The sequence below is a fragment of the Papio anubis genome, chromosome 17 (genome assembly GCF_008728515.1).
Source record: "Papio anubis isolate 15944 chromosome 17, Panubis1.0, whole genome shotgun sequence".
In the NCBI taxonomy this organism is placed as follows: Eukaryota; Metazoa; Chordata; class Mammalia; order Primates; family Cercopithecidae; genus Papio; species Papio anubis.
The window spans coordinates 31,483,949-31,507,149 of NC_044992.1; the positions used below are offsets into that span (position 1 = coordinate 31,483,949).

The window sequence follows — 23,201 nt, forward strand, 5'->3', positions numbered from 1 at the left end:
GCCTCACCTCTCATCTTAAAAAACTATATAATATGGCCCAGTGCTTTGGGAGACTGAGACTGAAGGATCACTAGAGGCCAGAGGTTTGAGACCAGCCTGGGCAACATAGCAAGACCCGACCTCTATAAAATGATTTTAGAAAATTAGCTGGGCATGGTGGCACAGGTCTGTAGTCCTAGCTACTCAGGAGGTTGAGAGGGGAGATCACTTGAGCCCAGTAGTTGGAGGTTACAGTGCGCTATGATCATGCCGCTGCACTCCAGCCTAGGTGACAGAGTGAGACCCTATCTCAAACAAACAAACAAAAAAACCCAAAAACTATAATACAGATCAAAGTGGAAATTAATTAAATAAAAACAGAAAAACAGAGAAAAATCAAACCTTAGTTCTTCATTTTAACACCAATAGTATAATCCATTTTTTAAAATGGAAATTGGACATCATCAAAATCAAGAAAGTCAGTTCCTCTAATGATACTATTAATAGGTTGCTACACACCGGAAGAAAATAGTTGAATATTTTTAAATTTACAAATAAAAATTGTATATATTTGTGATGTACAACATGATTGTTTTTGTGTGTGGTAAGAACACTTGAAATTTACTCTCAGCAATTTTGAAATGTACAGTATATTAACTGTATGAATAGTAAATTATTAACTGTAGTCACCATTCTGTCCAACAGATCTCAAGAGACTTACTCCTTATTAAAACTTTGTGCCGTTTGACCTACATCTCACCATTTCCCTCACCCCAGTCTCTGATAACCACCGTTCTACTCTCTGCTTCTGTGAACTTGATTTTTTATCAAATATGCCTATAATCGAGATCATAGGTCATTTGTCCTTACATGCCTGGTTCTTTTCATTTTAGCATAATGTCCTCCAAGCTCATCCATGTTGTCACAAATGACAGGATTTCCTTGTTTTTTAAGGCTGAATAATATTCCATTGTGCATATGTACCACATTTTCTTTCATCTGTTCATCTGTTGATGGACATTTAGGTTGATTCTATAACTTGACTGCTGTGACTAGTGCTGTAATGAACATGAGCGCACAGCTATCTCTTCAACACACTAATTTCCTTTCCTCTGTGTATATACCCAATTTTAGGATTGCTCATGGTTTGTATGGTTGAAATAAGGAGATGGCCAAAGTGTGATTCAATAATCACATGGTGTATTATCATACAAAGAGATTATCTTCCCTGCCCCCCTACAATGCTCAAACAGGGGGAGAAAATGAGAAAAAAATCTTGTAGGGAGTACACTCAATAGACACAGCGAATTCCTTTTTATCTAGAGTCCAATTGATGAATTCTGGTAGCTCAGTTAAGATAGAATCAGGCCTCAGTGGAAGTAAAGTCTAATCACAGTTCGATATGTACTTTTCTATGAGAGCTTCTCAGGAGAGATGGTTTGACCACACACAAGTCCTTCTACACTAGTGAGTGGCGCAGGTATTTGCGGGTGAGACTTTGGAGAATAGCTTGAAGGCTGACAAAGAGTAGGCCTGCTGCATCCTGAGGTCTCAGTGTGTCTTGTCAAAGTCCTGGGGTTAGGCCAGGCGTGGGTGGTTCACACCTGTAATCCCAGCACTTTCGGAGGCCAAAGCAGGAAGATCACTTGTCGGCAGGAGTTCGAGACCAACCTGAGCAACTTAGTGAGACCCCCATCTCTGTAAAAAATATAAAAATTGGCTGGGTGTGGTGGTGCATGGCCATGGTCCCAGCTACTCAGGAGACTGAGGCAGGAGGATCACTTGAGTTCGAGGATGCAGTGAGCTATGATTGTGTCACTGTGCTCCAGCCTGGATGACACAGTGGGGAAAAAAAGCTCTTGGGTTTACATGTGTTTTGGAATCCAGTGGTTGAGACCAATAACTCACATATGCGGTCTGATAAGGGGTGACGTAACATTGTCATGGGGAAGGGCATTATACTCCATGTTTTTATCTTAGCCAAACATGTCACCAATGTAGCAAATTATGTGAAAGTTTGGGATCATTTCAAAGCTGTCCCAGCTAGATTATATGATAGCTCTATTTTTAATTTTTGGGGAAACCTCAATACTGTTTTCCATAATGGCTGTACTAATTCACATTCCCACCAACAATACACTGTGGTACACTGGAAGAAAATATTAATGGAAGCTACATATTGGGAGAAAGTATTTTCCAATCACCCAACTGATAAAGGGCTTGTATCCAGAATATATAAATATAAAAAACTCAGAAGTCAGGAATGGGAAAGCTAACAACTGAATTAAAAAATAGGTAAGTTTGAGACTAGGTGTGGTGGCTCACGCCTGTAATCCTAGCACTTTGGGAGACTGAGGCAGAAGGGTTGCTTGAGTCTAGGAGTTAGAATCCAGCCTGGGCAACAGAGTGAGACCCCAGCTCTACAAAAAATAACAGAAAATTAGCTGGATGTGGCAGTATGGCCTGTAGTCCCAGCTACTGTAGGAGGCTGAGGTGGGAGGATCGCTTAAGCCTGGGAGGGGAAGGCTGCAGTGAGTTATGATTGTGCCACTGCACTCCAGCCTGGGAGACAGAGCAAGACCCTGTCTCAAAAAAAAAAAAAAAAAAAAAAGAATTTGGACAAATTTAAAATGTAGAGGAAATATTTTCCCTAAACTGTCAACCTTATTTATAAGGTAAGATACGGTTGTTTAATATATTATGTATATATATATTTAATATATGGCTAATATATTTATTTTTCTGGCTTTATATATAGATATAAAACCAGAAAAGCCATTAACCAGAAAATTTTTTTCTTCCTATTTTTGTTTTCATTTTACTCAATGATATTTTTATTCTTATTTCCTGATAGTAAAAGAAAAAAATGAACCCAACCCTCAAAAGGCCAAGGCCCTGTCCCCCTATTGTCAGTGTTTTGTTTTTTCTGACAGGTTGAAAATTGTGTAATGTCTACTTATTTATTTATTTAGAGATAGGGTCTTGCTCTGTCACCCAGGCTGGAGTGCAGTGGTGCTATCATGGTTCACTGCAGCCTCTACCCCCTTGGCTCAAGTGATCCTCCCACCTCAGTCTCCCAAGTAGCTGGGACTACAGTCATGTGCCAACATGCCCCAACAATTTTTGAAATGTTTTGTAGAGACAAGGTCCCACTGTATATAGTGCCCAGGCTGGTCTTGAACTCCTGGGCTCCAGTGATCCTCCTGCCTCAGCCTCCCAAAGTGCCAGGATTATCAGCATGAGCCACTGTACTCTGGCCTCAATCTTTTATTTTTAAAAATGGGCAAATGATTTGAACTGATTTCACCAAAGAAGATATATAGATGGCAAAGAAGTATATGCAAAAATGTTTAGTATCATTAGTCCTTAGAGATCTGCAAATTAAAACAAAAATGAGATCCCACTACATGCTTATTAGATATCCCAAAATTTAAAATGCTGAACATACCTAGTCTTGGAGCAAGGACACAGAGCAACTGGAGCTCTTGTACGTTGCTTTTGGAAAGAGAAAATTATACAAATGTTTTGGAAAACTCCTTGGTAGTTTCTTAAAACATTAAACATGCACTTATCATATGATCTAGCCATTCCATTCCTAAATATTTAACCAAGAGAAATGAAGGCATTTGTCCATATAAGAACTGTACATGAAAGGTTAGTATCAGCTATATATACTTGTAGTAGTCAAGATCTGGAAATAACCCAATGTCCCTTGACAGGTAAACGGAGAAACAAACTGGTATTTATCTATAAAATGGAACACTACTTGGCAATGAATAGGAATGAATTCTTGATAAATGGAATACTATGGGTGGATCTCAAATAATTAAGCAAAAGGAGCCAGAACAAATGAATACATACTGTATGGTTTCATTTTTATAATATGCTAGAAGATGCTAACTAATCTGTGGTAATTGAAAGCAAGAAGTGGTTTCCTGGATATACAAATGAGGCAAGAAGAGAGATGGATTACAAAGGGGCATGATTTAACCCTTGGCTGTGATCACTATACTATGTTTATTATCTTGATTGTGGTGATGATTTCATGAGTGTATACATATGTTAAAACTTGTAAATGTTGCACTTTAAATATGTCTAACTCAGTGTATGCAATTAAACCATCAAAATATATTCTCAAGGATGGTGGTTTATACCCTTATTCTATATTCTGTTCAGCAGTGCTATTTTGAGATTTTTATTTAGTATACCAATTGATTTAGTAGGTCTTTTAAGTGGAAGTTATATAGTGTCTATCTTTTGCACCTGACTTGTTTCCAAACCCATCATTATTTAATGAAAGAGCTAAATTCATGGCATTTTGATTTTGGACTAAACATTGAATATGTACATAACATAAGACTATATATTATAGCTACTAAATGGGTAATCTTTTGTCCTATATCTCTACATTCTATCACAAAAAATTAGACACTTGTATCTTTGAATGTTTGAGTTGGTATTTTGCTTCAGACTCTTCAAATACAGACTTTAATCCCAATCTCTTTTTTTATTTTAAATTAAAATTCACAGATTCTGGTCTGGTGGGCTGTATACACTCAATCTGCACTCTTATTCCATGGAACTCCTGCTTGGACATTATATTTTGAAATCTGTATTACAGTCTTTTATCCTTTTATTAGTTTAGTACTTTAAACCTTAGACATAAAAAAGAAGACTATCAGTGAAAATCAATTGAAATGTAGTTAGATAAAGATCTGATGTACAAGCAGAAGGCTTAGTTGCAGCACAATATAATCAATTAGGACTCTCCAGCTGCATACAGAGTTTTACCCATCCAATCACTTTTCACACGTTTCTTCCATTAGGTTGACTAGAGTTATTCTTCTTTTTTTTAATGTGAATTATGATGAATGAGATTGCTGTTATGAATATAGAGATGGGTCATTATCCTACAGAAACCAGATCGTGCTGGTGTTTAGTGATTAGGGCTATCTGCTTCTGCTATCAATAAAGTACAGATTTATCTGTCTCAAATTATGATTGGAAAGCCGTAGTCATTGTTATCTAATTCATTTAACAATGTTACAATACAAATGTATAATATAAAATTGTTTTTGTTCAGCTGGGTAATTGACATAACTTTTAAGTTGTGAGGGTAAAGGAATATAATTTATCAAATAGAGGTGGGAAAGTTTTCATGTCTTAAAATCAAATAAATATTCCTCAGGAATTAGTACCCCCAAATTTAACATCCTGGGTATAGCCTTTAAGAATGTCAAAATGTGGAAAGAACAAATGAAGTTTATGCACCCTATATGAAGACACTGGAGCTTTGCAAAGTAATGAGCCTCAGTTTATTACAGAAATTCGGTAATTAATTATTGCAGTCTAAAAAATGATACAATGTTTTCCTGGGCTTGGGTTGAGGAATTCAGGAGGTGGAAAGGAGTTATTGGATCTAGTTTAATGCACCAAGTGACTAGAAATGCCATTGCTAGGTAAATTGGGCTGTTAGCCTAACATTAGCATTTTTTATTAAAAAAAATACTCAATCCTTAGAAAATTTCCACCCAGGTAGATTAGTAGAGAAGGTCTTGCTAGAAACAGCTATTTAATTTTAATCAAACTTGTTTTTGTTTGCCCTTAAAATTAAATTTTTGTTTTTGTTCTTATTTTAAGTTTTTCCTTAAAATAAGAACAGACTCCTATTCCAGACTCCTGTTGTCAGAGAAAAAGACTTTTTCTTTTTCTGTTTTTTTTTTTTTTTTAATCTACAATACAGTACCTACAATACTTGGCCCTCACAGATGTCAGTGCATGAACAGAAAAATTTCATTGTCTGCAGTCATGGATAATTTTAACATCATGTGGAAAAGTAGGAACTGTTGCCTGACTGTATTGGACACCAAAGAAAGCCCCAGTAGACAGGCTATTCTTGGAGCTTGCAGGCCTGCCTTTCAGGCCCATTGATGAAAAGACCTTTGTGTTTTGTGCCATGAGGTGGGGGAGGAGTAGTATTCAGTACTAGAAGAGTTAATAAACACCAAGAGCTGTGCTCATCTTGTAGCTTTACTAAGGCTTAATCTGTAAGCTTGATTACCTCCTAACCCTCTATCTCTTGCCTCTCCCTTCAAGCACTGCAGGGGCTTTATGGCGGTATTAGTGGCATTTTGCCCAACATTGGCTTTAGGGAAATCATTCTACAAGAAAGAAAAGCAGAAAGACTGAATCTGTCTGTGTGTGTGGTCATTAACACAAGGATAACCTTATGAACTCCAGAGGGAGGAGGGGATGTCTGTCCTTACTAGAAAACTACAGGTAAAATGTCACTGTTTTTTTCTTTTTTTTTTTTTTTTTGGCAGCCCAATTTGTTATAGGCCTAGTGGCATCATGTAGAAGCACTCACTTGAGACATTTTCAGCAGGATATTCAGTCGTTTATAATGGAGTGTCCTTTGTATTCTCTGAGCTGTTTCATAAAAATATATCTGCAAGCTGTAGCGACCTGGGATTTTTTTGTTAGAGACACATACACAGAGTTTCTATGTAATTAATTCCTGGTATTGAGATATTTTGGAGTCCGAGACCAGATTGAGTGCACCGTTTTGCCAAACATCATTAAGTCATTAGTGTAAGGGACTTGTTGTGAAGGACCGATTAAAAGCTCAGAGAAGCTGTCGTACATGTTTATATTAATCCCAAGAGCTTTCTAATATTCTCTTTTCTCGTTCTAATGAGAAGTCTCAGATAATGATGTATTATTTCACTTTAAAAAATCTTGGAAGATAAACCAAGACAGGAAAATGATTATGGCCACAGATAAGAGATTAAACTATTCAGCCAACAAGCTGTAATAAATAAACTCTAAGCCAATGTACTGTTAAACTGGGAGCCACTGGGTAGAAATAATTTGGCTAAAATTCTGGCCCAGTGTTGTCAGAGGATATGAAAGAAATAATGAAAATTCTCCCTTGCCTCAGGGTAAGTACTAGACTGCACATCCAGACTTGACCGTCAGGTCACCTAAAGGACAGGTGCCCTAGAAAATATGAGGAAACAACTCAGAGCACCCAATAGCAAGTGAGGCACTTCGATAGCATGTGATGGCTGAAGCTTGCTACCTTTCTCAGGAGCATCAGTCCCATGCTTTGTGTCTGCACAGTGGAACATAAAGCAGCAGCGCAGATGGCATATGGCACTGTCTGCAGTAGGCTTTGTGCTGTAGGCACAGAATAAAGTTATCCTAGCCATGTAGCACTTGAAATGAAGGAGAAATAAGACAACCATGTACAGCCTGAGAATAGAATATAAGCGCCATGAGGACAGGGTCTTATCTTCTGTCATTGCGTCCCTAGTTGGAATAGTCCCTGATGGATTATAGCAGTTTGATTTAAAAAGAATCTAAGGTCAGGCACAATGACTCACACCTGTAATCCTAGCATTTTGGGAGGCTGGGGTGGGGGGATCACTTGAGCCCAGGAGTTTGAGACCAGCCAGAGCAACAAAGTGAGAACCTGTCTCTACAAAAAATTAAAATAAGAAAAAAATTAGCCCAGCATGGTGGCACACGCCTATAGTCCCAGCTACTCAGGAGACTGAGGTGGGAGAATCACTTGACCCTAGGAACTCAAGGCTGCACTGAGCTGTAATAGCACCACTGCACTCCATCCTAGGCAAAAGAGCAAACAAACAGTTTAATTAATTAATTGGTATGACTGGTGAAGGACAAGATGATTAGTTCCTTGCCTAAGCCCATGCTTATATGCTAAGGGCTGAAACTGTGAAGACCCACTGGTAGTGGTTAAACATAGGATTGTAATCAGATCAGAGCAAAGTATAGAGTTGCCATTAAATAATTCTGATAGCCACTCAGAGAACTGAGAAGTGATTTATTGCTGTAGGTGATATTATCTTTGAATCTTTGCTTGACCATTTATGGACCAATACACCCAGAAACAGTCTTTTGTGTAATAACCCAGCCAAAGAGCTTAACTATTTTAATCATTTCCCTTTGATAGTCTGGTCATTTCTTTTGTCTTTTGAAGAAAATATCTACTATTTGGTGTTTCTTTCTGAGTTGCCAAATGCTGAGAAAGCAGACAGTAATTGATGTAGTGAAGATATTTTGCTTCCGTTACTCTGATCATCTACATATAGAGACACACTGGATGATAAGAGTCGACTCTTAAATCAAAACAAATAGAAGCTCCACCATGATATTTTTCATTGTCTGCTGTAACTAAGTTTGCCTTTATTCTTGAGTTGAAGTACATGATATGACAGCAGAGGTTGGAAACTTTTTAGTCGCTTAATATTTTATTTCTAATACCAGAAGTCTTGCTTTTTCCTTTTTTTTTAATCTTGAGACAGGGTCTCACTCTGCTGCCCAGGCTGGAGTACAGTGGCATGATTCTAGCTCATTGCAGCCTCAACCTCGGGCTCAAGGGATCTTCCCTCCTCAGCCTGCCTTGTAGCTGGGACTACAGGTGTGCACCACTACACCTGGCTAATTTTTTAAAATTTTTGTTTAGATGAGGTCCTACTATTTTGCCCTGATGGTCTCAAACTCCTGGCCTCAACTGATGCTCCCACTTTGGCTTCTCAAGGTGTTGGGATTATAGGCATGAGCCACCACATGTGGCCATTGCTTTATGCTTGAGATTAAAAATGCTGTCTCATAATATCCAGATATTCTAAATTTTGTGAAAGCATCCCACCATTTTTGAGAGGCATCTAAACCATTTTTACTAGTTGTTTATTAACAGGAGTGGAAGAGTGTGAACTATGAGTTTGTGATAGCGTTTTTTTTTTTTTTAACTTCTTATTTTGAAAAATTTTAAACATCGGCAGAAAGAGAAAGAATAGCCTAAAAAATCCCCACTAGCCATCAACCCATCTTCAATAATTATCAATAAATAACCAAGCTTATTTCATCCTTATCTCCCTAACCCTGCTCTTTGCTGGTTATTCTTATTTTAACAGCTTTATTTAGGTATAATTTACATACAATAAAATTCATCCATATTAAGTGTACAATTTAATGATTTTTTAGTAAATTGACAAGAGTTATGCATCCAATACCACAATGGAGTTTTAGAATATTTCTATTACCCCATGTTCCCATATGCTCGTTAATAGGAGCTCACACTCCCCAACCCTAGGCAGTCATTGATCTAATTTCTGTCTCTATGTATTTGTTATTCTGGACATGTCATGTAAATGGAAACATACAATATGTAGTCTTTTGAGGCTGGCTTGCTGGCCTAATGTTTTTGAGATTTATCCGTGTTGTTGAATGTAGAATGTTGTGGACCAAGTCAGTACTTTGTTCTTGTGGTATTGGGCCCCTTTTCACTGAGCTTTCTTGGCCTTTATCTTGACTTGAATTTGTGGGCTATCTGCTGAGTAACTTCCCTATTACTTTCAGTGTTGTTTTAGAGGAAAGGACAGTGTTGTTTTGTCTTTGTTTTAATAAAACAGTATCTCCTGTGTGTCCATGCTGATTCTTAAGTTGTTTAAGAAAATATTTCCTTAATGGAAGAACCTTCTTTCAGGATCCTCCTATTCTTCCTCCCAAATATTGAATATCATTTTTTAAAATTTGCCATTACAGTTTTTCCTGAAGAAACTCCCTTTCATTTAAAAATCTATAGTTTCTTGCTTTTAGAAAAGAAAACATTACTTTAAAATTTGCCATTTCATGTGTCAGTTGCCATATTGTTCACTCTAGGAAAATTTATTGTCAAGAGCTCATAGGAACAAAAAGCACCATCTTAAGTATGGTTTTTAGACAAACATGTTTTGAACTCCATGTTGTCTCAAATTAGAAATTTTCCCTTATCTCTGTAGTTCAAAATATGTTTTTATCTAATTATATTCAATGTAATATATTTTTAGTTAATATACGTTTTAATTCATATGATGCCTCAAGCTAAGTATTGTACAAAGGACTCATAAACATATGTTTGTTATATTTTTCTACATGAAGTTTAAGATGTTCAAAATGTCCCCTAAGCATGGTGCTAAAGTGCTATATATCTGTTGTTCCTAAGCTTTATTTAGGTAAATGTTATAGTGCAGTTTGCTGTGAGTTTAATGTTAGTGAATCTACAATATGGTATGTCCAGAAAAAGAAAGAAGGAGTTCACCAACCTGTATAAAGCTTCTTGGGAAAATGCTGGGATAGTACCTATAGTGCTTGATTGAAACTATGGAAAAGATAGAAAGGTGGCTAAATTTGTGGATTTATGAGAAAATGAACTGTTGATAGGCTGAAAGCCAAAGAAATTTACATTACCCAGAGTTAGGAAGATGTTATGCCCTTCTCAGCTAGTGCTGGCTGGTTTGAACGTTTCAAAAGGCAATATGGTGTGAAGAATATTAAACTTTCAGGCAAGGTATGGTCTGCAAATGCAGAAGAATTTTTAAAGTACCAGCTTAAGTGTTACATAGGAAAAGGGTTATGTGGAAAAGCCGGTTTTCAACACTGTTGAGACTGGCTTGTTTTCAATTGAGGAAACATTGACAAGTGAACCGATGTCATGTGTAATAAATGACATTTTAGTTGATGAAAATGTTGTGACCAAGGTTTTGCAGGAACCTAACCCTGTTTTTCCCATAGAAATTTCAGTATTCACTAATTCAGTGTTTATAGTGACTTCCTAAGTACCTTGAGTAATGAGAATAGATTGTCATTGATAAAGTAATTGTGTGCAAAATATGTAAAGAACTCTTATAACTCAATAATGAGAAAAAAACTCAAAAAGTGGGCATTTGGACAAACACCACAGAAGATTTTTAAATGATTAAAAAAAAAAGGTACATGAAGAGTTGCTCTGTCATTAGTCATTGGGGAAATGATACTGTGTACAACTAGAATGGCTGAAATTAAAAGACTGACAATACCAAGAGCTGGTAAGGATGTAAAGAAACTGCAGAACTCTTACACTGTACATTGTTTTGGGGAATGCAAAATGGTATGTCCACTTTTTAAAATAGTTTGGTGGTTTCTTATAAAGTTAGATATACACTTGCCATCTCATCTAACCATTCTATGAATAGGAATTTACTCAGGAGAATGAAAATCAGTGTTTATAAAAAAAAGATTGTATGTAAATGTTCATTGCAGCTTCATTCGCAATAGCCAAAAACTAAAAGCAAACCAAATGTTCATCAACTGGCAAAGGGACAAACAAATCATGTTACCTCCCTACTTAGCAATAAAAAGAAGGAAGTACACAGCAACATAGATGAATTTCAAAGCATTGTGCTAAGTGAAAAAAGACAGACATAAAAGAATATATCATCTGTGATTCTATTTATATGAAGTTCTAGAAAAAGCAGAACTATAGAGGTAGAATGCTGATCAGTGATTGCCAGGGGCCAGGAGATGGGGGAAAGGGATGGACTCTGAAGAGGGATAAGGGGACTTTTTTGGAGTGATGGAAATATTCTATATCTTGATTATGGTGCTGATTACATTCTATATGCGTTAAAAAAAAAAAAAAAAAAAAAAAAAAAACCTTTATCAATCTCAACACTTAAAATGGGTGAGTTTAATTGAGGGTAAATTAAAGCCCTTACAAAGCTGGTTAAAACAACAGTGACAGAAACTCTTTACCAAAACCTGTTTGGTTGACTTGCCAGAATCAACTTTGCCAACACAAACCAAGACTTTGTTATCAGGGACATTCAAGATAGATCCTTCACTAAGAGATTTTAAGAACTCACTCAAAATAAATAATAAAATTAGTACCTATTTTTCCAACATAAAAGAAAAAATGTATTTGAATGTATAAGCCTCTACTTCAGCCAAAGCTCCTGGTGTGTTGGGCTGTCTCCATATACAGTAGTAATAATTAAAATTTTTCTTTCTTCAAGTGGCTACTAGTCTAATGGTTTAAATGCTTACCCATATTCTACTATATTGTCTTCCATGACCATGCTGTGACCTCTCAAAACAAAAGTTAGAGATCGGAAGTAACCAACTGACAATTACAGTGGTTGATACACTCCAGTTTAAATAGAAGGGTCCTCGGTTAAAATATGGTTCATTCATGGGTCAAACTGTCCTTATTTCCTTTAATTGAATTAAGATGGACAAATGAGAGATGTGTGCAAGACAGAAAAAAAAAATCCTTTCACAAATCACTGTTATCCTCTCTCTGAGTGTAAAACGAATCAATTAAAAGCATGTCAAAGCATCTTTTACTGTTGAACAACTTTAATGCAGAAAACATTTATTAAAAAATTTGAGTGAGAAATCGGTTGCCTTATACAGTTAAACATAATTTAATGTTATCTCTGAGAATTGTGGATTATTTTATATCCTCATGTTTGGCTAAAAATTATAACTTTGTGCTAAGAAAGTCTTCATTTTTCCTCTTCAAGTTGGAAATACCAACTAAGAAAATACAAAATATAAGAAAATACACAATTCACACTTGTATACATACAATTTAGTTTCATCTGTACATTTACTAAATAGTTCCTTGGGAGAGATGTAACATTAGAATGGAGGGTGAAATATAATTTTTATTTTTTCGCCTAGTAGCCAATTGCTTTGAAAAATGTAGTGCGTCTTCTCTTTCTAGTGCCTTAAATTGCTATTTAACATATGATAGCTTATTTATATATTCATACACATTCTATAAAACAATTTTCGGCCGGGCGCGGTGGCTCAAGCCTGTAATCCCAGCACTTTGGGAGGCCGAGACGGGTGGATCACGAGGTCAGGAGATCAAGACCATCCTGGCGAACACGGTGAAACCCCGTCTCTACTAAAAAATACAAAAAACTAGCCGGGCGAGATGGCGGGCGCCTGTAGTCCCAGCTACTCGGGAGGCTGAGGCAGGAGAATGGCGTGAACCCGGGAGGTGGAGCTTGCAGTGAGCTGAGATCCGGCCACTGCACTCCAGCCTGGGCGGCAGAGCGAGACTCCGACTCAAAAAAAAAAAAAAAAAAAAAACAATTTTCACCCGTATGTTAAGGTTGTCTTTATTACAGTTAGTTATCCATCCCTATATCTTAGCTCTGTTTTCACTAGTATTTATGTAAATGTATACTGCTTAATGAAAACATTTTTAACCTGTGTGTTGATTTTATTAGTTATCTATCCTTATATCCTTAGCTCTGTTTTCAGTAGTATACACATGTAAATTTATGCTGCGTAACTCAGAGAGCCTGCTTCCAGCTTGTCTTTCTTACTTTTTCATACTTGAATATGTTTTTTCCTGCTTTCTAAATTTGGTCATAAATATGCTCATAACTTATTTTAATTGTTCATTTCAATTTTTGTCTTAATATTATTTTAAATTTTCAATCGGTTCAAAATTCGAAACATAAAAGGATACATAATGAAAAATCCTTTCCCCCTTCCCTGCCCCTAGCCACCCAGTTTCTCTGTTTAGAGGCCACCAATATTAACAGTTTCTTTTTTTTTTGTTTTGAGACGGAGTCTCGCTCTGTCGCCCAGGCTGGAGTGCAGTGGCGCGATCTCGGCTCACTGCAAGCTCCGCCTCCCGAGTTCACGCCATTCTCCTGCCTCAGCCTCCCGAGTAGCTGGGACTACAGGTGCCGCTACCACGCCCGGCTAATTTTTTTGTATTTTTAGTAGAGACGGGGTTTCACCGTGTTAGCCAGGATGGTCTCGATCCCTGACCTCGTGATCCGCCCGCCTCGGCCTCCCAAAGTGCTGGGATTACAGGCGTGAGCCACCGCGCCTGGCCAACAGTGTTTTATGCTGAAATGTTTTATGCAGTATACATTTGGGTAGGGGAAAAAATGAAGTAACCCTTATTTATTCAAAATTTCAAGAGTATTAAAGTGCCATTGGTTTCTACATGTTATTTTTATTGAGTCAACTTGCCAATACAAACCAACATAAACCGAGACTGTAAGTGTTATCGAGGACATCAAGATAGACCCTTCACTAAGAGATTTTAAGAACTCACTCAAAATACTCTCAGCATGAGGCTTTTAGAGTTTCCTATCTTTGGACTTTACGTTGCTGATATGTGTTCTCGACTAGATTTCTGGTATGTCTGTGAAACTCCTTTCTTATCATTCGTCTTTTAGTCATGGACAAAGCCAGTAAAAGAGAGCATGGATATGAATTATTGAGTAGCACTGATGACTAACACAGTTACCCATGTTGCTTTTCCCTTATAGTCTATACTTAAAATTTTTTCCTTCTAAAACATCTAGAGCTGAGAATGACAGTTTTACCCCCTTACCTTCGTAATAAATAAATAGAATTTAACAACACAGAACAGAAAGCTACATTCCAGAAAAACGTTGGCAACTGTGTATAGGGTTATTTATTGATGACTTTGCTCATTGGCAGTATAAAGTTTATGTCACTCGTCATTAGCAGTAACAATTTCACCACGTTATGTTCTCTTTTTATTTTCTCTGATGGCAACATGTGTCTGAACAGGGCCACTGGCTGTGAGTCAAGAGGTCAGTCTTTGAGGTTAAGAGTGGATGGGGTCATTTGCTATTAACCTAAGATTAGCAGCTAAGATTTTTTTTTCTTTCTTTCTTTTTAACAGATTTCCTCCATTTGTATAACATGCCAAATTAATCTTGCCCAATTTTAGAAGAATTTCTCCTTTCCGACCTGCATTTTATTTGCTTAAATTTATCATTAAGGTATTTTTTGTCTATCCAGATTTCTTTCTAGCCCCCATCCTAGTCCTCAAAACAATGTTAACTTTTTCTAAAATTTAAAAATTTTCCTGTCTTTAACATTCATCTTCCAATGTACAAATGCAGCTAATATTTTCTCTGCTCTTGAACTTTTGAGGGAAAAACAAATACATGGCAGAATTGTAGGATTTCAGGGATGTCCTCACCCCTAAAACAATCTCTCCTTGCTATTCTTGCTATTGAACAGTCTCCAACTCTTAAACTAGCAAGTTTTGTTGTTGTTTAACTTTAAGGATCTATTGAGTTGGTACCCTGATACCTGAAACCTCTTATTTCTCTTTTCTTTTCAGCCAAAAGTATTACCTATTATGCTGTAGTTTCATCAGTCATCTTTGAAATATGAAGAGAGTGCTTGTATAATAAGAAATGTGTTCTCCATGGAATTTTTCAATAAGAGAGCTCCCACTCGATTCCTATTTTATATTCTGGTACGGACCACAAGTCTGGGAGCCAAGTGGATTTTAGGTGTTTTATATCAAAGTCGTTTATCTTAAATCTTGGCTCATTTGATTACTAGAAGGAGATTTTGCTTACCTTTAAACAACTTTATTGTTATTGGTGATTCTCTTTTTTTTTCTCTAAACCTTAGTAGTAGGTCTTAGCTTGTGCTAAGCATATAGAGTCCACTGTGGATGCAAGTACAACAAGCAAGGAGAGGTCCTGCATGCAGCTGCTCAGAGTGCTGTGTCGAGCTTAATGGGTATAAAGAAGGAGAAGAAAGTAAAGTGTATACATACAAATTTTAAATATGTTAAACCTATGATAAGATACAGATTAAAAATCAACTGGATTTCAAATCATATTATTCAGTAAAGAATGGCATACTTGCCGGGCATGGTGGCTCATGCCTATAATCCCAGCATGTTGGGAGGCAGAGGTAGGAGGAGCCTGGGAGGTTGAGACTAGTCCGGGCAACATAGTGAGACCTCATCTCTACAAAACATCAAAAAATCAGCCGGGCTTGATGGTGCATGCCTATAGTCCCAGCTACTTGGGAGGTTAATGCAGGAGAATTGCTTGAGGCCAGGAGGTTGAGGCTGCAGTGAGCTGCTATCATGCCACTACACTCCAGCCTGGGTGACAAAACAAGACCCTGCCTAAAAAAAAAAAAAAAGAGAGAGAACAGCACACTTCAAAGGGTATGGTTTTTATTGCTACGCTCCTTTATGTGCTTGGAGTTGAGGAAGGTGGAGAATATTTAAGGAAAGCTTTCTGTAGAAGTATACCCGGGAGAAGTGTAATAGCAATCCAGGTAGAGAAGATAAGCATAAGTGAAGGTACAGCGGCAAGAGATAGCATAGTGTATTCAGAGGGCTCATAAGGAGGTTGACCTTCCCATCATATAAAGGCCTTGCAGGCAGTCATAAGATATTAATCCAGAGCAGTGTGTGTTTTAGTTAAGGAACTTGGACTTCATCCTATAAGAATGGAGAATGGTCTTAGGCAGAAGAGGAGTGACAGAGTCAGGCTTGCATTTTAAATGTAGTTTGGGAGCTGTAGAGAGAGCAGATTTGAAGAAAGGTTTAAAATGATGTCAGGGAGACCACTTAAACTGTTGGCCCGACACCTAGGGCAAGGGTAAATGGAATTGAAAGGAGAAGAATGGAGAGGAATAGAAAGTTGAAAAATAGCTACAAGTAAAAATTGTCAGGCATGGTGACTGGATATCAGTCATGAGGAGAAGGGGGAAGAGTTTAATATAAATCCCAGATTTCTGTCTATGCTAATTAAATGGAAGAGAGAATATAAGAGAAGCAGTTTAAAGAGGAACTCAATCCTTTTAGGAATTTGACCTTGATGCGCCTATTAGATGACAAAAGGCACGTCAGCTGGCCGTTAGTAAAAATGTGGGAGTTATCAACATATAGCAATGTGAAAGGGAAAATACGCAGAGTGAGAAAAATCGTTGGCCTAAGGACACGCCCTGAAAATCAGCAAAATATTACAGACTTGTATAGGATGATTTGTACAGAACGAACTGTCAAAGAAGCAAGAAGAGAACCTAAAAAGTGCAGTGCCAACAGGAGTCATAGGGGAGTGAGCTTCAATCAGCAGTGTCATTCCTTATAGAACAGTACAGTGGTTCCCGATGATGAGGACAGAAGTATTTATTGTTTTATAACAATAAGCAAATTATCAGAGGCAAGAGCAGTTTGAATACAGCAGAAAAAGAGGAAAGCCACATTACCACAAATTATAGCATGAATAGAAATGACTAGCCTAGCCGGGTGCGGTGGCTCACCCCTGTAATCCTAGCACTTTGGGAGGCCGAGGCAAGTGGATTACCAGCCTGGCCAACATGGTGAAACCCCATCTCTAGTAAAAATACAAAAATTAGTTGGGTGCAGTTGTGCGCACCTGTAATCCCAGCTACTCTGGAGGCTGAGGCAGGAGAATCGCTTGAACCCAGGAGGCAGAGGTTGCGGTGAGCTGAGATCACAACAGTGCACTCCAGCCCGGGCTATGGGTGAGACTTCGTCTCAAAAAAAAAAAAAAAAAAAAAAAAAAAAAAAGACTAACCTGGGCTACATAGTGAGACCTCATCTCTACAAAAAAATTTATTTATTTATTTTTATTTTTTGAGATGGAATTTTGCTCTTGTTGCCCAGGCTGGAATGCAATGGCGTGATCTCAGCTCAGCCTCTCAAGTAGCTGGGATTATAGGCATGCACCACCACACCTGGCTAATTTTGTATTTTTAGTAGAGACAGGGTTTCACTATCTTGGTCAGGCTGATGTCGAACTCCTGACCTCAAGTGTTCCACCCACCTCAGCCTCCCAAAGTGCTTGGGTTACAGACGTGAGCCACCGCGTCTGGCCTACAAAAAAAAATTTTAAGTAGCTGGGTGTGGTGGCACATTCCTGTGGTCCCAGCTACTCAAAAGACTGAGGCAGGATGATCGCTTGAGCCCAGGAGTGTGAGGTTACAGTGAGCTCTGCATCACCACTGTACTCCAGCCTGGGTGACAGAGCAAGATACTGTCAAAATAATAATAATAATAATAAATCAGCCTGGGGAACATAGGGAGACTCAGTCTCTATAAAAAAATAATTTAAAACAATTACCCATCTACTCAGGAGGCTGATGTGGGAGGACTGCTTGAGCCCGGGAGGTTGAGACTACAGTGAGCTCTGATTGCACCACTGCACTCCAGCCTGCTTGTCAGAGTGAGACCCTGTTTCCAAAACAAAATCCATAAAGTGAAGTAATACTTTTAATATGAGTAAAGACAAATTATAAAGTGAGCAAGTAGGAGATGAATTCACTCAGGTGATAGGAAAAGAATAAAACAATTAAAAAATTTAAGATCCTGAAAAGGACAAAGTAATAACTTTACAAAACAAGAAATTGTATAGCAAAAGCTTGCAGAAATGAAGCAAGGTAAGAACAAGTGGATATGAAAAATAATCACTTCAGGCTGGGCGTGGTGGCTCACGCCTGTAATCCCCACACTTTGGGAGGCCAAGTTGGGCAGATCATGAGGTCAGGAGATCTAGACTGTCCTGGCTAACACGGTGAAACCCCGCCTACTAAAAATACAAAAAATTAGCCAGGTGTGGTGGCAGGTGCCTGTAGTCCCAGCTACTCGGGAGGCTGAGGCAGGAGAATGGCGTGAACCCTGGGAGGCAGGGCTTGCAGTGAGCCGAGATTGCGCCACTGCACTCCAGCCTGGGTGACAGAGTGAGACTCCATCTCAAAAAAAAAAAAAAAAAAAGAAAAAGAATTACTTCAAAATATCAGCAGTAAAGTAATAGACATTGAAATGTAACTCAGTAACAATTTTAGACTGTGTATTTGAACAATAGTTCACTCAGAAAGAAGCACAGAGGTAGAAAAATGTGAAAGATTAGTTAGTTGAGAAACATACAGTTTAGAGTCTGAGCATGGACACTCACACCTGTAATCCCAGCACTTTGGGAGGCTGAGGCAGGGGGATCACCTGAGGTCAGAAGTTCAACACCAGCCTGGCCAACATGGTAAAACCCTGTCTCTACTAAAACATACAAAAATTAGCCGGGCGTGGTGGCGGGTGCCTGTAATCCCAGCTACTCAGGAGCCTGAGGCATGAGAATCACTTGAACCCAGGTGGCAGAAGTTGTAGTGAGCCAAGATTGCACCCCTGCATTCCAGCCTGAGCAACAGGGCAAGGCTCTGTCACAAAAAAAAAAAGAAAGGAACATAGAGTTTAGAACCATCTTTATATAATAAGAGTTCCAAAACAATATGATAGGGAGAAGCGACGTTCACATAACTACTAAGAATTTTCCAGAATTGTAGTCCTCAGATTGAAAGTATAACTTGAGTGTGGAGCAGAGTAAATAAAAATAAATTTGTATTTAAGTACTTTATTGTATAATTGAAGACCATTGATTTTTAAAAGGCTAGCTGAGAGAAAAGACATGTTTTCTACATAAATGTGAAAATTAGGTTGGTGACAGACTTCTAATTTGGCAACAGCAGATGGCAGAAGGCAATGGAGTACTATACCAGAGTGCTGAGCTGATAAAAAAGATATTATTTTTATCTTACAATTCTATACCCAGCTAAAATTCAATACTTTTACACAGGGGCAGGAATTTACCACTGTCATGCTTTTATTGAAAAAGAAAATCCTTTAAAAATGTGCTTCACCAACAAAATATAAATGTAGAGGTAGGAGTGATATGCAAGATTCATAATTACGATGGTAGTTAACTTTGAATTTTATAATAATAATAGAATAGCAATACCTTTCATATTATAATTTACTTACATGGAATGAAAAACTCAGACAGGAATGACAAGGATGATATGGAGTTGTTCACTGGCAATTAAAGCATATTCAAGACAAATATTGAGATCCCGAGTAACCTAGAAAAAGTATGGTATAAAAATTTAAGGACGCTGCCAGGCACAGTGACTCACACCTATAATCCCAGAACTTTGGGAGATTGAGGCAGGTGGATCACCTGAGCTCAGGAGTTCAAGACCACCCTGGTCAGCATGGCAAAACCCCTTCTCTACTAAAAATGCAAAAATTAGCCAGGTGTGGTGGCACATGCCTGTAATCCCAGCTAGTCAGGAGGCTGAAGTGGGAGAATCACTTGAACCCAGAAGGTAGAGGTTGCAGTGAGCCGAGATCATGGCACTGCATTCCAGCCTGGGCAACAGAGGGAGACTCTGTTTCAAAAACAATAAATAAATAAATAAAAATTTAAGGACAAACCATAATAGAAATACAATGTATAGCTTCCAAACATATAGAGAAAAAATTACTATAGAAAACTATCAGTGCAATACAAGGCAAGAGAGAACAGATCATACAAAATAGGATAGTAGAAATAAGCCCCAATATGTCAATAACCAAACTTCAGTGACAGGGGATATAAGATTGAATTTTTGGCTGGGCATGGTGTCTTATGCCTGTAATCCCAGCACTTTGGAAGACCGAGGCGGGAGGATCACCTGAGATCCAGAGTTCAAGACCAGCCTAACCAACATGGAGAAACCCTGTCTCTACTAAAAATACAAAATTAGCCAGGCGTGGTGGCGCATGCCTGTAATCTCAGCTACTCAGGAGACTGAGGCAGGAGAATGGCTTGAACCCAGGAGGCGGAGGTTGCTGTGAGCCGAGATTGCGCCATTGCACTCCAGCCTGGGCAACAAGAGCGAACTCTGTCTTAAAAAAAAAAAAAAAAAAATTGAATTTTTGAAAACCTAGTCATATTCTGCTTATAAGAAAAGTACAGGTCAGGTGTGGTGGCTTACACCTGTAATTCCAACACTTTGGGAGGCTGAGGTGGGCAGATTGCTTGAGGTCAGGAGTTGGAGACCAACCTGGCCAACATCGTGAAACCCCATCTATACTAAAAACACAAAAATTTGCCAGGCCTCGTGGTGGTCACCTGTAATCCCAACTATTTGGGAGGCTGAGGCAGGGGAATCACTTGAACCCAGGAGGCAGAGGTTGCGGTGAGCCAAGATCGTGCCACTGAGCTCCAGCCTGGGTGACAGAGCAAGACCCTGTCTCAAAAAAAGAAAAGAAAAGGAAAGGAGAGGGGAGGGAGGGGAGGGGAGGGGAGCGGAGGGGAGCAGAGGGGAGCAGAGGGGAGGCTGCAGATTGTGCTATTAGCTTGTATTAGTGGTGTCAAATTTTAAGTCAGATTCTGCTGTAAACAACAAGTGGCTTCATTCTTTCCTCACTATTACAAATGCGAGACAGAGAGAAAATATTGCCTTGTAATGTCACAGACTTTGTCATTGGTTAACCCGAGTTCAGAGAGGCTTCCAGATCACATCGGTTAATTCCACCAGCAAGTGAAAGCTGACTGAAATTCTGAGCTGCCTTTAAAGCAATTCTAGCCCTCAAGCTTGTGAGGAGTTATAAAGATATACTTACTAAGCCAGGCACGGTGGCTCACGCCTGTAATCCTAGCACTTTGGGAGGCTGAGGCAGGTGGATTACCTGAGGTCAGGAGTTTGAGATCAGCCTGGCTAATGTGGTGAAACCCTATCTCTACTAAAACATACAAAAATTAGCCGGGCATGGTGGTGGGCACCTGTAATCCCAGCTACTCAGAAGGCCGAGACAGGAGAATCACTTGAACCCAAGAGGTAGAGGTTGCAGTGAGCTGAGATCATACCATTGCACTCTGGCCTGGGCAACAAGAGCAAGAGTCTCGTCTCCAAAAAAAAAAAAAAAAAAAAAAAAAAAAGATATACTAACTATGTGACTCTTAGATTCATAGGCTAAATTTCCTTTTGGAATTGTTTTTCAAAGACTGAAAATGCCTATATTAGGAAGTATCTTCACTTTCCATCTCCAGCTCCCCTGTTTGTCAGTTCTTCTATTCTGACCCCTAAGATGTGGTTCACGTTTTAATTACAGTTATGTATGGCAGTCTCCATCTGCCATAGCCAGCCAGCCTGCAGGCTTGAAGGGAATGAAGGAGAGGCTAATACTGCCTTCTTTCTGACAAGCTTCCATGGAGCTTTCACAGTTAAGACTCTAATAATCTGTTGCAATGACTGAAGTGTCCTGTAAATGATCACTTATTACAAATGTTCAGGTAGATGTGTCACTTTAAGCGTTAACAATTTATTTTTAATTACATTTTTTATTCTTTACATATACCAATTGTGCTTATGCCCAGAAGGACTTGATACAGTACGTGAAAGTTGTAAAAATTTGCTGTTCATTCTCTTCCCCTCATTTAACTGCAGATGAAATATTGGTTGTCCAGGATAAATCATCCTTAATGGGATATTTATACTCTTTCCTCCAAACACTGTGCATCTCTCCACCAGCCATACTCTCCCCATTTCCCTTTTTTTTTTTTTTTTTTTTTTCCAGACAAGGTCTTATTCTGTTGCCTAGGCTGGTGTGCAGTGGTGCAGTCATGGCTCACTGCAGCCTCAACCTCCTGGGCTCAGGTGATCCTCCTACCTCAGCCTCCCAAGTAGCTGGGACTATAGGCATGAGCCACCATGCCCGGCTAAACTTTTCTTTATCTTTTTTTTTGTGTGGAGACAGGGTTTTTGCCATGTTGCCCAGGCTTGTCTCAAACTCCTGGGCTCAAGTGATCTGCCCACCTTGGCTTCCCAAAGTGCTGGGATTACAGGTGTGAGCCACTGCATCTGGCCACCCTCCTTTTTTTTAAAGATGGAATTTCTCTCTGTTTCTCAGGCTGGACTCAGACTCCTAGACTAAAAGCTATCCTCTCACCTCAGCATCCCAAGTAGCTGAGACTTATTTATAAACTTTCCAATTAATTGTGACTACAGTTATGCACAGATTAAGCATAGATTTATTCTGGTTGGTAATGATCATAAAGAATGATCTGAGGCTGGGCACGGTGGCTCACACCTGTAATCCCAGCACTTTGGGAGGCCAAGGCGGGCAGATCACGAGGTCAGGAGATCGAGACCATACTGGCTAACACGAGACCATACTGGCTAACACGGTGAAACAAACCCCGTCTCTAGTAAAAATACAAAAAATTAGCCGGGCGTGATGGCGGGTGCCTGTAGTCCCACCTACTCGGGAGGCTGAGGCAGGAGAATGGCATGGACCCGGGAGGGGGAGCTTGCAGTGAGCCGAGATCATACCACTGCACTCCAGCCTGGGTGACAGAGTGAGACTCCATCTCAAAAAAAAAAAAAAAGAATGATCTGATTGGCTGTCTTTGGGAATGATTGTTTGTAGACTGTAGTAAAGATGAAAAATCCAAACTGATTTTTATCTTTTTGTGCTGTTAAAGTATAAGGATCTAGAATTTTTATTTATGGACATCGATGTCAGAAGCACATATATGTAGTTTTAAAACTGAAAATATATCTTATTTTTACCTCTCATCTAACTTTGGAGACCACAGTCACCTTTGCAGATCTATCTGGACAGCTTCTGAGGTTTATTCAAGTCTCATTTGTTGCTGCTCTGAATTCTTGCTCTGACCCTATCTGAAATCAGTGTAGTCTGAACTACTGGAGAGAAGTTACTCCATAACACAGTGAATCTCAGAATTTATTTTTTCAACTGATACTTCCAGCTCTGGATTCTGTGACATTTGCCC

General features: G+C 38.8%; 1 protein-coding gene and 1 long non-coding RNA gene across 10 annotated transcripts in view; both read left to right on the plus strand.

The window, feature by feature from the left end:
• The window catches only part of BCAS3 (BCAS3 microtubule associated cell migration factor), a 704,563-nt gene that overhangs the window by 482,155 nt on the left and 199,207 nt on the right, over positions 1-23,201 (plus strand). The gene's annotated exons all lie outside the window — the stretch shown is intronic.
• LOC103878803 lies at positions 13,581-15,448 on the plus strand. Its single transcript, XR_639152.4, has 2 exons — positions 13,581-14,399; positions 14,939-15,448. It is a non-coding gene; the product is annotated as an uncharacterized LOC103878803 (long non-coding RNA).